The sequence below is a fragment of the Sus scrofa genome, chromosome 17 (genome assembly GCF_054392235.1).
Source record: "Sus scrofa isolate SSC_HxYL_T2T_F1_AM1 chromosome 17, Sscrofa_HxYL_maternal_Yorkshire_Landrace_v2.0, whole genome shotgun sequence".
Taxonomy (NCBI): Eukaryota; Metazoa; Chordata; class Mammalia; order Artiodactyla; family Suidae; genus Sus; species Sus scrofa.
Genome location: NC_139399.1, coordinates 20,884,669 through 20,897,640, shown reverse-complemented (window position 1 = coordinate 20,897,640; position 12,972 = coordinate 20,884,669).

The window sequence follows — 12,972 nt, the reverse complement described above, 5'->3', positions numbered from 1 at the left end:
TCCCTCATAGGCAGGAAAATGTCCAAAAGGGGAAGAGCCTTCCCCAGATGTTACCTGGGACAGGGGAGGGCGCCTTGCCTTGTGTCAGGCTCTGGGGAGGCTGCTGGGAAAGCAGGTGTGAACGGAGAGCCGGTTCTCGTCCCCACCCTGCCAGGCTCTGCCTTGAGTGACTTCAGGATCATACGTCATTAGAAAATCTACCCTTCTCTGTCATGTAAGCTGCCCTTTGTCTCAGAAAACAAACGGCATATTTCCTGGGCATCTTTGGGGCAGGTGAAATGCAGACTGAGAATCCGTTTTCACATCTGTGCAAGAGCTATATCACCCTTCCCGGCCAGGGCTTATCAAACATTGCTCAGGATTCAGTACAAATCTCACCCGAACCATACAAAGGGAAGTAAGCTAAGTTCTAAAAGCTGCTTTGAGCACACGGCATGTGTGAACATGTGAATTACTGGTCTGCCAGAAATACTAATGAAAGGTTCACTGCTGTGAAGGCAACTAACAAAGGCTGGAGAGGTTGGTGCCAGGGGCTGGGTCTGTGATGGCCTTCAGCCAGGAGAAAGATCAGAGAAAGATCGGAGCACCATCAAGACAGGTCACGTTGAGTGGGGAAGGTAGTGGTCAAGCTGCAGAGCTAGTCAAACCGGATGATGCAGGGAGAAGTCACTTCTTGATAGGGACATCCTTAGGGACAAGATTCCCCCATCAGATGGGAATGGGGGACTCAGCCTTCTGAAGAAATGCTTTTATTGCTGCATAACATGTGTACAGAAAAGTGACATTTCATAAGTGCATGATTCAATACATTTTCCTGAAATTCCCTTGTATGCAGTGGGTTAAGGATCTGGTGTGGTCACTGCTGTGGCTCAGATCACTGCTGTGGCACAGGTTCGATCCCTTGCCTGGGAACTTCCATACCGCAAGTACAGCCAAAAATGAAAAAAAAAATTTTTCTTTTTATGAACTGAACACCCTAATGTAAACAGCAGAAGCTTCCAAACCCTTATGTCCACACTCACCTACCCAAAGAGTACCCACTGTCCTGACTCTAATGCCTAGGCTAGTTTCACCTGCTTTTGTATTCTACACAAATGAAATCAGGCAGTGTGGTTGGCTTCTTGTTTTTTGTCTATATTATGTTTGTGAGATTCATCAGTGTCATTGTTGCCTAGAGGTGTTACTTTTCAATTCTCATTCCTGTATGATATATGGATATATAAGCAGAACACAATTTCTTTTCTTTTCTTTCGTTTTTGTTTTGTTTTGTTTTGTTTTTTTGTTTTTGTTTTTTCTAGGGCTGCACCCTCAGCATATGGAGGTTCCCAGGCTAGGGGGTCCAATCGGAGCTGTAGCCGCTGGCCTACGCCAGAGTCACAGCAACGTGGGATCCGAGCCGCGTCTGTGACCTACACCACAGTTCTCAGCAACGCCGGATCCTTAACCCACTGAGCAAGGCCAGGGGTCAAACCCACAACCTCATGGTTCCTAGTCAGATTCATTAACCACTGAGCCACGACGGGAACTCCCAACACAATTTATTTTCTTTCCACCTCTTGATGGATATTGGGATTGGTACTCACTTGGAGATATTATGAATGCAGTTGTCTTGAAAATTTGTATGTATATCTCTTGGTGAACATAGCCCTATTTTTTTTTTGGGGGGGGGCAAATTCTCAGGGGCCGAGAGGCTGGGTCAGGCTGGGTCAGTCTGGGTCAGGCTGAAGTGTCTGTTTAGCTTTAGTAGAAGCTGTAAAGCTGTGTGCCTGCCAGCCCCTCTGTACCAGAAACTTCTTTTCTTTTTTGAGCTCATTAGCATTTGTATTCAATTCTGTGGAATCACTGTTTGCTTGTGACTATTGCAAAACACTGTTTTCTCATTCTAGAATCTTTGATCCCACAGTTGCCTGTAATGAAAATCATGCCTTTAAACTTTAATTTCATAACCAATATGTCATATTTCTACAATTCCCAGCTATGTAAATGAATTTTCAAGGTCCCAAATGGAACCCATTACAGTCCAATGATTTATTTTTTCACATGCAATGGATATATGTAATCGTGTAACAGTGTGTGTGTGTGTGTGTGTGTGTGTGTGTGTGTGTGTGTGTGTGTGTGTTTTAAGGGCTGCATCTGCAGCATATGGAAGCTCCTGGGCTAGGAGTCATATTGGAGATGCAGCTGCTGGCCTACACTGCAGCAGCACCAGATCCAAACCGCATCTACACTACAGTTTGCAGCAATGCCTTTATCTTAATCCCTGGAGCAAAGCCAGGGATCTTTAATTGATTCTTTTTTTTTTTTTTTTTTTTTGTCTTTTTTGCCATTTCTTGGGCCGCTCCCACGGCATATGGAGGTTCCCAGGCTAGGGGTCTAATTGGAGCTGTAGCTGCCAGCCTACGCCAGAGCCACAGCAACGCGGGATCCGCGCCGCGTCTGCGACCTACACCACAGCTCACGGCAACGCCAGATCGTTAACCCACTGAGCAAGGGCAGGGATCGAACCCGCAACCTCATGGTTCCTAGTCGGATTCGTTAACCACTGCACCATGACGGGAACTCCTCTTTAATTGATTCTTAACCCACTGAGCGAGGCCAGGGAATGAACCTGCATCCTCATGGATACTAACTGGGTTCCTAACTTGCTGAGCCACAACAGAAACTCCACCTATGTGCTTATATTCTTCTTTTTTTTGTTTTTAGGGTCACAGTTGTGGTATATGGAGGTTCCCAGGCTAGGGGTCCAATTGGAGCTGTAGCCACCAGTGTACGCCACAGCAACCAGGGATCTGAGCCATGTCTGTGACCTACACCACAGTTCATGACAATGCTGTATCCTTAACCCACCGAGCAAGGCCAGGGATTGAACCCATGTCCTCATGGATGCTAATCGGGTTTGTTAACTGCTGAGCCATGATGGGAACGCCATGTACTTATATTCTTTTTTTGTTTTGTTTTGTTTTGTCTTTTTGCTATTTCTTGGGCTGATCCTGCGGCATATGGAGGTTCCCAGGCTAAGGGTTGAATTGGAGCTGCAGCCACCAGCCTACGCCAGAGCCACAGCAACGGTGGATCTGAGCCAGGTCTGCAACTTACACCACAGCTCACGGCAACGCCGAATCATTAACCCACTGAGCAAGGCCAGGGGTCGAACCTGCAACCTCATGGTTCCTAGTCGGATTCGTTAACCACTGCGCCACGACGGGAACTCTTACTTATATTCTTTATCTCAATCTCCAAACCTCTTGGAGATAAGATCCCCTGTGATATTATTATTTTTTTCCCCTGGCTCATAGTAGGTACCAATTAAATGGAGCTTCCCTCCAAGCAAGATCTCTAATGGGAAAGCAATCATGCAACTTGAATCAGTTGTTAAATATAGTCACTGCCTATAAGCCCAGATGGCACATAAGCTTTAACCAGGAGAAGCTTTAATTTTCCCCACCATTTTGTAGGAAAAGTGCCCACTGTAGAAATTTTGTTGTGTTGTTTCAATAAACAGTAACAACACTTTGGTAAGTTATATCAGAACTAACTTACCTGAGTGAGGTAAGAACAAAGTATAAAGGTTAGAGAAGATTAGGCCTTAATTTTCCTGCTCGTTACAAGGGTTCTTAACCTGGAAGGGAGTTGCCCATGGATAGAATTTGGAAGATATGTGAACTTAGATAAGAAAAACCATCACATCTTTATTTCCATGAACCTCTACCTGACATACATCCTTTCCTCCATGGAGAATGAAGACAGCACATACAGAAGCATTAGCTGTACCTGTGACTATAACCCACTAGAATCACAGGTTTTCAGGTCACTTTACAGGTAGGGTGACCAATTGTCCCATTTACCAGGGGCTCCCAGGACATGGGACTTTCAAGTGCTAAATGGGAAATATGGGGGTAGACCAGGGCGAGTTGATCCCCCCAGTTACAGGTATAGCAGATCTCAAAATATCTTTTACACTTGTCACTTTAAAGTCATTAGGCCCACCAGCAGATCTTATTTAGTGAGTTTTTAGATATTTCCATTTAATTGGTATAAAAATATGTTGTTTGTTTGTTTTTTGTTTTTTGTCTTTTTGCTATGTCTTGGGCTGCTCCCGTGGCATATGGAGGTTCCCAGGCTAGGGGTCGAATTGGAGCTGTAGCCACTGGCCTACACCAGAGCCACAGCAACACGGGATCCGAGCCGCGTCTGCAACCTACACCACAGCTCATGGCAACGCCTGATCCTTAACCCACTGAGCAAGGGCAGGGACTGAACCCGCAACCTCATGGTTCCTAGTCGGATTCGTTAACCACTGCGCCACCACGGGGACTCCTAAAAATATTTTGATAACTCTATTTTTTCTTTCTTTTTTTTTCTAGGGCCGCACCAGCAGCATATCGAGGTTCCCGGGCTAGGGGTCTAATCGGAATTACAGCTGCCAGCCTACGCCAGAGCCACAGCAACTCGGGATCTGAGCCGAGTCTGCAACCTATACCACAGCTCACAGTGATGCCAGATCCTTAACCCACTGAGCGAGGCCAGGGATTGAACCCGCAACCTCATGGTTCCTAGTCGGATTTGTTTCCACTGTGTCATGACCGGAACTCCCGGTAACTCTATGTCAACATAATTAGTTTTCTGTATAACCTCTGTATTTTATGTGTTTAAAAACATTATTCTGAGTAGAGTTCACAGGCTTCAGACTCATAAAGAGATCTGGCAGGGACAGATATTTCAACCGGGTCTTGATGTATAAATAGGAGTATATCAGGTAGAGAGGGAGTAAGGAAGACATTAGGTGGATGGAACAGTGTGAGAAAAGGAATGGAGGCATCTTATGAGCGCCTCTAGGGGGCAACAATTCATGATGGGTTTGAATATACCTTTTTATTTTTTATTTTATTTTATTTTTGCTTTTAGGGTCACTTGAGCAGCATATGGAATTTCCCAGGCCAGGGGTCAAATTGGTGCTACAGCTGCTGGCCTGTGCCTATCCTACAGCCACAGCAATGTGGGATCTGAACTGTGTCTGCGACTTACACCACAGTTCATGGCAACACTGGATCCTTAAACCCACTGAGTGAGGCTGGGGATCAAACCTGCAACCTCATGGACATTGGTTGAATTTGTTACTGCTGAGCTATGATGGGAATTTCTCGAATATGCCTTTTTAAATTAGGCTGCGGGGGGAGTTCCCATCGTGGAGCAGCAGAAAGGAACCCAAATAGGAACCATGAGGTTGCGGGTTTGATCCCTGGCCTTGCTCAGTAGGTTAAGGATCTGGCATTGCTGTGAGCTGTGGTGTAGGTCGCAGACGTGGATCTGGAGTAGGCTGGTGGCTACAGCTCCGATTAGACCCTTAGCCTGGGAACTTCCATATGCCACGTGTGCGGCCCTCAAAAAGACAAAAAAAAAAAAAAAATTAGGCTGGGGGAAATTATGACAGTAAGGTGTGATAGCTAATATTTGTAATTCATGAAACAGCCTCTTGGCTCAGTGTGTATGATGGTAGGTACCAGGCAAAGGTTATCAGAGTGTAGAAGAAGTGGTGAGTATTGCAGTGGAAGTCTGCAGAGATAACTTCTTGGAAAGAAGACGATGAGACTAGTTTTTGGAGGGACCTGAAGAGGGGCAGGAGGTAGTGTCTTATTTCAGGTGTGCCAGTGGAGGACTGGATTGCCACCAACAGGGCTGTAGGGAGGAAGGCATAGAAGGTAACAGTTGACATCTTTGGTATTTTGATGGATTTCTTTCACAACTGTTTCTGCCCTGCACATTTTTCCATCTAACTCAGTTTTGTGGTCTGGAGGAAGCGCTAATGCTGAACAATGAATGCGTTCTCCTTTCTAGCCTTGGATGATGGTCCCCGCCAGGGGAACGATCCACCCAGCACAGATAGGTCTCTACTAGCAGTACAGAGACCACATTCACCTCTACCACGGATGTCCTTGATTTCAAGGGTTGACCAGGGCCTCCTGGCCCTTCATTTTAGCTTCATTACAATTTCAAAATTTCCAACTGGACATGAACCAATGTCCCTCTTCCATTTTTTTCTAATCTCCTGACCGCAAGTGGAAGTGACATGTAGTTGTAGTGACATGAGATGACACACAAGGAAGGAGCGTCAGGTATAAACTCTGGAGGGAAACCAAATGGAAGGAGAGCCAATGGTGGGAGAGCCAAAACATCGCATGGATTAGTCTGATGGGACATCGGGTTCTTAATTGATACAGCAAAGCCCTTGAACAGGGCAAGCAGGTCCAGGTGAGTAAGACGGGGATGGAATGTGGGCAGTTCAGAAGCTAAGGCTCAAATGAAGACCATCTCTCCAGGCCTGGTATTCATACCACCCACTCTTGGTCATAGCATGGAAGGCTGTGTCCTTACTCATCAGCATGCTGTCCCTGCTGGGTGGAGAAGGAACAGCTGCTGGGCAGGGTAAGACATCAAGAGGAAGCCATCTTTGGGGAAAAGGGTAAAGTTTCCCCAGGTGGATGAAAGTTATTGGAATAGTTTGTAGGAGGAGTAACTCATAATCTAGTAGAGAAGACAACCACTAGAGTCATCATGAAAACTAGTGCAGGAAACAACTTTGAGGTTCTCCATTCATTTCTCAAGATCATAGCTTTTTCTTGAGGAAATTTTAGGGTCTCGTATTTTGTTTTTGGTCTGTTTTTTCAGGGCCACACCTGCGACTTATGGAAGTTCCCAGGCTAGGGGTCAAATTGGAGCCACAGCCTCCAACCTCAGCCACAGCAATGCCAGATCCAACGCTGGATCCCTCACCCACTGAGCGAGGCCAGGGATCGAACCCAAGTCCTTGTGGATTCCAGTTGGGTTTGTTACTGCTGAGCCACAACAGAACTTTGAAATTTTCGTGTTTAATACTGAGTAAAGGGGGTTGAGTTTCTGCCACATGTGGGTTATTTCACCTGGTACCAGTTCCATCAACTCTGGATAGCAGCAGGTCCTCAAGCATAACATATTTCAGGAGGGGGCAAGCAGGTTTTAAGTCCAGCCACTCTGTGGTGAAATAGTGTGATGTTCACCTTTTTAAAGGCTAAGAGTGTTCTATTACGTATTTTACCTTTTGTTGATTAGGCTTTGATTCAGCAGCCAGCTTTTGACCCAAGGCTGTTAGAAGAAAAACAAACAGGCAGAAACGTTCTTATAACAGACTGAATTTCAACCAAATGCCTGAAACTCCCTCTAAACTCTCATCGCTTCTTCTTTTTTTTTTTTTTTTTGCCTATGGATTAATTTCTTTTTAAATTGTTTATTTATTATTTTTAATTGACATACACTTGATTTACAATGTTGTGTTAGTTTTGGGTGTACAGCACCATGATTCTAACATATGTATGCATGTCGATGTGTGTGTGCATATACTTTTTCAGATTCCTTTCCCTTAAAATTATTTAAAAAATATTGAGGAGTTCCCATCATGGTTCAGTGGTAGCAAATCTGATTAGTATTCATGAGGATGTGGGTTTGATCCCTGGCCTCACTCAGTGGGTTAAGGATCCAGCATTGCAGTGAGCTGTGGTGTAGGTTGCAGATGCGGCTTGGATCTGGTGTTACTGTGGCTCTGGTATAGGCTGGAAGCTATAGTTCTGATTAGATCCCTAGCCTGGGAACTTCCATATGTCATGGGTATGGCCCTAAAAAGACCAAAAAAAAATGAGTATATTTCCCTGTGCTATGTATTATGTCCTTCTTGCGTATCTATTTTATATATAGCAGCTATCTCTTCTAGTCTTAGGTAGGTAATTCTATGTTTAAAATACTGTGATTTTCAGGAGTTCCCGCTGTGGTACAGTGGTTAACGAATCTGACTAGGAACCATGAGGTTACAGGTTCGATCCCTGGCCTTGCTCAGTGGGTTAAGGATTCGGCATTGCTGTGAGTTGTGGTGTGGGTCGCAGATGTGGCTCCGATCCCGCATTGCTGTAGCTTTGACACAGGCCGGTGGCTACAGCTCCAATTTGACCCCTAGCCTGGGAACCTCCATATGCCGTGGGAGCAGCCCTAGAAAAGGCAAAAAGACAAAAATAAATAAATAAATAATAAAATACTATGAATTTCACCATTTCACAGTGTACAACTCAGTGGTATTTAGTACATTCACAAAGTTCTTCATTAATTATTACTATCTTATTCCAGAACATTCATGTCTCACCAGAAGGAACCCCCACACTCATTCAGTCACGTCTCATTACCCCCTCTCTCCAATTGCTGGCAAGGAATAATCTACTTCCTGTCTCTATGGATTTGCCTATTCTGGATATTTCATATAAATGGAGTCGTACTATATTTACCCTTTTGTGTCTGTTTTTTTTCATGTCACATCACATTCTCAAAGTCCATTCACATTGTAGCATAGATCACAACTTCATTCAGCTTTTTTTATGGCTGAATAATATTGTGTGTTCTACACTGGTCACCCTGGAAGACACAAAGGCTATTCCATTTGATATTGTGGTTTTACTATTGCAAACTAGGAGATACAGAATAAAACAATGTTTCTGTTGTTCAAGTACTTTTCAGGTGATTTTGTCAAAAGCAAAATTGTGGTTTTCACTGGGCGTTTTCCATAACTTTGCTGGACAGAGCCAAACAGCCCAACCTGGTTTATTTACTGAGTTCATCTCCTGGCAGTTTCTTAAGAATGGGGCGACCCAACCTGGTGGAAATCAGATGTGCAGCAGAGCCATAAATGGGCCTCTTCCATGGTTGGCGTCTTCCTAAAATTCTCAAAGCTAAGAATGGTCTCTGACAGATTTTAAAGGTGAAATCTGGGCTTCACTGAGCATATCATCATTCATCAGAGGTCCAGAGATGCTTCCTGAGGGAATATTAGGCCCCAACTGGAGGTGAGAAACTCTCTTTCTGGGCTAGTCTGGCCCACAACAATAGCCTCAGTGTCTGCATGATGCTGTGGGAATAACAAACCTACGGTGTGTCATCACCTTGTGGAAGGCAGTGTAGAGAAAATATTTCTCAGGTTGGTTGAAGAGAAAAGGCCTCCTCAGAGAGCTGGAATAAAAGGAGATTCAGGGACATGCAGGGGAATGGGGGAAATATGGCTGGAAAAAGAAAACATAGTCTCCTTCTGTGTGGAATTCTCTGGTCTGTGCATGTAGACAATGGCAAGATCACCTGGCATGTGGCTGGGTGAGCCTGAGGTCTGTGGGGTTCTCCTGGCACATTGGAGTTGGGGCCTTGGAAAGATGAGCTGGGGCCATAAAGAAACTTGAGGGAGGTGGGATCAAGATGGCAGAGGAGTAAGATGTGGTGATCACCGTCTCCTGCAAATACAAAACAAAAACAAAAACAAAAACAAAACCTACATGTAGAATGATTTGCACAGAACATCTATGGAACACTGGCAGAAGACCTTAAACCTCAAAAATAGCAAGAAGCCCTCCACATAACTGGGTAGAACAAAAGGAAGAGAGAGAGGGAGAGAGACCAGGGAGTCAGGATGGGCCTGGCACTCCTCAGAGGGAGCCGCGAAAGAGGAAAGGAACCCACGCTCTGGGAAGCCACCTAACTGACGGGGAGCTCCGCTGAGCTGGAGAGGCCCCTAAAGCCTCAGGGAAAAGCATAGCAGCTGGACTCAGGAGGATAAAGCAGAGAGAGACCCCCACAGACCATGAGATGCTTGGAAGGGGGTTGGGTGCTGAGGCTCAGGCTCCAGAGGTCAGTTCCGGGGAGACGACTAGAGCTGGCTGTGTGGAGACAGCCTGAGGGGCTAGGGTGTGGTGTACCAAGGGCTGGGGAGAGGAGCTCCACAGCCAAGGGAACCCAAGGAGGAGGTCTGGGCCCAGGGAAAATAAGGCGCCATTGTTGGGGAGGCCAAGAGGAGGAGGGCTGGACCGCCATACGAATATCTCTCTCTGCTCAAGCGTGGATTCTCAGAGGACAGGGCCGTGGACAGCGAAGTGCCTCTCCTGTGGGCTGAGCATGATGGGGCACCGCTTGTGTGGTCAACAGGTGGCGGGGGCAACCACCACAGTCATCTCAGGCTCCTGAGGTGGGCATGGCCTGCCACCACTAGGGGTCAGTGCCTACAGCCCCCGTTGCCGGGTCCCGCCCCGTCGGTCAGGAGATTTCCCCAAAAGGAGGGGCGGCAGGCGCGGGAAGAATAACCGAGGCGCAGACACTCTCCAGGAGTGCACACACAAGCAGTGTCAAACTTATTGGTGAACAGCAGCAGCTTATATAGGGAAAAAACTTAAAACTTACATCCGCAAAAAAGATCACTATCTCATAACTGTTCCCGGGTTACAGATTAAGTGTAAAGATAGAAAAAGGCACCTGGATTGGGGAAAGTACATCATAAACTCATTCTAGAGTAAACAAGCAGAAAGCTAGAGGCACATACAGATCACAGACAACCTTGTAAATGTCATGTACATCTTATGGTCCTTTAACACAAATGTCTATTTACTACTTAGCAACAATCTTACTTTAACTTCTAATATTATGATAGATTTTTATACTTATACACAAAAGTAATAATAATCATCAATTCCTAATGCCTACATACTATATTGTAAAAACTAAATAACTGTGCTGCCTAAGTAAAGCATGCCAATATTATCTAAGAACAATATTATCTAAGAAACCTCCCCAGAAGCTATTATTTTGGAAGTAGACAGCACGGGAGCCATAGTTCCAAAGATAAACTAAAGGCTAACAAACAAAAATAGGTTGAAGCTTAATTAGAGAATAATAAATTCCTTTCTTAAGGCAAAAAGAACACAGAGTTAAGGCACAGTAAGCAAGGCATGGATCAATGATTAAAAACAAAAAAACAGAAGCCAAAGGTATGTATCTCCAGGCACTGGTCTCTAATGCCTGGTGGGGGTTTCGAGGCCTGGTGGATATGCTGTTTTGCAGAACCTTCTTCAGAATCTCCTGGACTTTGTCATCAGGCAGATTCCTTTCTTCTGAATCCCTTGGACTTTGTCATCAGGTGGATTCCATTCTTGAAACTCGGCTCCCAGCACCCAGTCACCTCAGAGATCAGCATAGAGGAGGGTACTGCAACTGAGCACCACCCATCGTTGCTCTCACTCTCCTGAGAACCACATGCCCTGCCGCTGTCACTGCCAAAATCTTCCCATGCAGGTGGCATCTACACCAGCCACTTCCCAGGGCCCAGCAACTAGGGGAAGCCACACCACCATCCCATGGGCTCTTGCCATTGTCAAGGGCCCAGCAACAAGGCACTGGCTACTAGCCTTACATCTTCCTGGAAGCACACATGGCACCCTCTCAAGGGGATAATAGCCTGCACACATGGAGGAGAGAGATAGAAAGCATCTAAACAAAAGCAGCCCACATGCCAAAACAAAAATAATAACAATAATAAGCCTTTACAAAAGACTTTGTCTTGCATATAAATAGTCCTCCAAGGCTACAGTGGTTGTTTTTCCTAAACTCACAGAGTAAGAAAAAATATAAGCAAAATGAAGAAGCTCAGGAACCATTCCCATTTAAAAGAACAGGAGAATTCCCCTGAAGGAGCAAACGATGAAAGAGACCTCTGAAGTCTAACAGACGCTGAGTTCCAAAAGGAGATAGTGAAAATACTGAAGGAATTAAGAACAAATATGAAGGAATTAAGAGCAAATATGGACAGTAAAGCAGATTACTTTATAAAGGAATTAGAAAATATAAGGAGGAGCCAAGAAAAATTAGAAAATTAATTTGCAGAGAAGCAAGGTGAGTTAAAGTCACCAAAGAGCAGAATGAATAATGAAAAGGAGTGAATTAGTAACTTGGAAGATAAAATAATGGAAATCACCCAATCACCACAGCAGACAGAAAATCAAATGAAAAAAAATGAAAGCAATATAAGAGACCTATGGGATAATATAAAGCGGGCCAATCTACACATAATAGGAATTCCAGAAGGCGAAAAAAAAGAAAAGGGGATTGAAAATATGTTTGAAAACCTTCGATAATATAATGGATACTGATATCAAGATACAGGAAGCACAGAGGGCCCCAAACAAGTTGAACCCAAACAGGCCCACACCAAGACATATTATAATAAAAATGACAAAAGTTAAAGAGAGGATTCTAAAGGCAGCAAGAGAAAAACAAAGAATTAATTATAAGGGAAACCTCCATAAGGCTACAGAAACACTACAGGCCAGAAGAGAATGGCGAGATATAGTCAAAGTTCTAAAAGGAACAAATTTGCAGCCTAGAATATTCTACCCAAGAAGAATATTATGTAAAATAGAAGGAGAAATAAAGAATTTCTTCAACAAATAAACACTGAAAGAGTGTAGCAATACTAAACCCACTCTAAAATAAATACTGAAAAGGCTTCTCTAAATAAAAAAGTAAGGGAGTTCCCGTCTTGGCGCAGTGAAAATGAATCCAACTAGGAACCATGAGGTTGTGGGTTCAATCCCTGGCCTTGCTCGGTGGGTTAAGGATCCGGTATTGCTGGGGGCTGTGGTGTGGGTCCCAGATGCAGCTCGGATCTGGCATTGCTGTGGCTCTGGAGTAGACCAGCAGCAACAGCTCCGATTAGACCCTTAGCCTCAGAACCTCCATATGCCGCGGGTGCGGCCCTAAAAAGACAAAAGACAAAATAAATAAATAAATAAAGAAGAAGGAAGAAGAACTAGGATGGAGGAAATCACAACTGGAAAGTCATCACTTAAATAAACCAACATATAGATCTAAAGGGGGGGAAAAAACCTATTGTAAAAAGGGGGAAAAAACCTATTGTAAAAGTGGTGGTAAACACAAGGAAGAGCAAAAAGATAAACAAGAAGATGTAGCAAAAGGATTTCAAAATCATAAAATGTGGGGAAGCAAAGTAAGAAAATCTACACTCTTTTATGTATTTATTTTTTTGAATGTGTTTGTACCTATATGACTATCAGGCTAAAACAGGCAGATATAGGAAGGGGTTAAGATACTTGAAAAACAGGGCAACCACAAATCAAAACCAAACAC